Source organism: Dermacentor silvarum, chromosome 9 (assembly GCF_013339745.2).
Source record: "Dermacentor silvarum isolate Dsil-2018 chromosome 9, BIME_Dsil_1.4, whole genome shotgun sequence".
Taxonomy (NCBI): Eukaryota; Metazoa; Arthropoda; class Arachnida; order Ixodida; family Ixodidae; genus Dermacentor; species Dermacentor silvarum.
Genome location: NC_051162.1, coordinates 88133892 through 88136456, shown reverse-complemented (window position 1 = coordinate 88136456; position 2565 = coordinate 88133892).

Below are 2565 nucleotides of genomic sequence, written 5' to 3'. Positions count from 1 at the left end.
AAAGGGTCGACTTAGAACAGCGCCGCTGTTAAAGCTGCCTCCAGTTGGAGCTGAAGCCAAATCCTCCGCGTTACGTTCGGGAAGCTATTACAAACGTAGCTATGGCCAGGGCTGTTCCCACGTCCACATTCTTAGTATCTGATCCTGGTAATGTCAGCCAGTGCCACTCATGTCGATGGCGGCGAATATGGCACATGAGTTTGACCACTGGCGTCCCATAATATGTAAAGTTTTGGAGCAGGCAGCAGGACAATAAAATCTACCCGCTTCTGCTACCTCAAGGTGCACATTACATCGTGCACATTACGTGTGCAACTTCCGTTTACCTACACCTTATCATTTATTTACTTCAAATAGAGCAAATAATTTCCCCTGCGCTTTCTATGGCTTCATTATCTGTTAGTTTCTTAGGGGTGTGACTATATAAGCACGCCTTCTTTTTTTTTTACTCTGAACAATTTTTTAAACAAAAGCGCTGAAAATTTACTCAGATTGCGTCACTAAAGAGGAGTTATATGACCAAGCGGACATCATTCGCAACAAAAACCGGAGTATGTCACTTCACTAAATTATCAATACAATAATTACTTGTTAGCTACCAATACTACGTCATGTTTATATAGGGAAGTTGAAGGACATCGTCATAAGTCTTATTCTGTGTTTCAACATATCGAAATGGCAATGAAGATCAAGATAACCGTCGTCAAATTATTTTATGGCGAAGTTGTTAAGGGCTCACTCTTCGATGGTCGCGTCCGGTTATAGGAAAAAAAAACTCCCATTGGCCGTATTCTTCATGTGCGAGTGAAAGCGCGCGAGGGCGAAGGACGCGCGCTTTCACGGGGAGCGAACACAGGGCGGAGAGCAAACGCGACTTCCCAGTGGAAGGAGAGCGGTGGGCGAGGAGGGCATCGAGGAACCCTAGACTGTGCGTGCCCGCTCTCGCACTGCGGCGCATGCGCGCAGCCATGCCGGTTTCTGCCGCCTGTGGCGCCGACTCTCTCTGGGCTCTCGCCCGCCTCTCCCCTAACTGTGTCGACAAGGGCGTTTAGCCGTTCCGTCACGTAGCCAGCGTTTTGACAGCTGTTGTGTGCGGTCACTCAAACAACGCGCACAACTGTTGTCGCCGGCGGCGGAATTTTGCCCGCGTTCGCACCGAACGCGCGCGGCGTTAGTGACGTGTTTATGAAGAACGTGCTAACCTTTGCCGTACACCCTATGGCGGTGTACCGTAGCGACCATAAGGTCACGGTCCCTGTGGTCACTAAATAAATGAAAACCACCGGATCATATATATTTCTCATTCTTTAATAGTTCAAACAGCCAATTACATCATCACATCTTAATAGTCATAATTGGAAATACATAATTCCCACCATAGTACAGCTTCGCTGGTCTTCCATCTCCACCCCAGTGGAAGCGCTGACAGTTTTTTTTTTTACGTCCACCTCATTACGCCCACGGAACCGCGAAGTGCGGCTCGCGGTGAAACTTCCCTGTTACATAGCAGGGCGGCATACATTGAAGGTTGGCCATACCGCGCTATAAAGCGGACCATCTTGACCATGCTGCTGAAGCGTATATGCGTTGAATCGGAAACTGCACAAAGCGCCAATCGGAATCAATTTGAAGGAGCCTGGAAGCGCGACGGAAACAACATTTTACGTCGGCCTTTTTTCGTCACGGAGGACTTGTACTGGTGGCAGCGCTTCGCAGAGCTGCGTGGTTAATCAGGTAAATTGAACGAATAGGCCAGTTATGCTGGCCTACGTGACCCTTTTGAACTGTAGAAATCACAAAACTGCACTTTAATGACGAATACCTTGAACTTTCCACCATAAAGTTGTGCTGTAAAATTTGTAACTGAGAAGTTGCCCATTGTAATCAGTTGAATTAGTGAACGTATTGTTTAGGTTTTGGTGCGAAAGCGTCAAAACCTAAACAATACGTTTAGGTTTTCCCATAGTCAAATGGCCCGTTGAGCAAAAAATCCAACGGCGTCTATAGCACCGAAAAGGCCCATAAAATTCGTATTGGCCGAGACGCCGCGTCCCGAGCGTGCGCTGCTGACTTGCACTTGCTGGATCGGGCTTCGACGGAGCGTAGCAGGTGAAAACGGGACATCTGCTGCCACACTAGCGTGGCAGGTGATGCGTGAGGGGAGAGGGCATCGTCGCGACGCCACGTCACCAGTGCGCCTCGACGGAGAGGATAGGGCGATGCGACGCCGCGGGGAGTCGCGTCGGTGCCCCGTTGGCGGCCGCTGCTGCTTCCTCGGTCTCTCGTCCCACACCACCTCGGTGGCATGTGGTGTCCTTGATATCTCAGCAATATCGTCCAAACGATTCGGGTCTACAGCCAACATGCTAAAGTGGAAACTGTACGAAAAATACTCGCACCAATTTAATCGCAAATCTGGGTAACATACCCCGCACAAAAACTCGAAAAGATTTCACGCAGCGCAAAACTGGAAGGACTGCTCAGCGGCGTTCAATTGAACATTTGTGTTTACACATTCACAACTCGTAAGAAGGGCTTAGGTGTCCTCGGAGGTTTTTTTTTGCG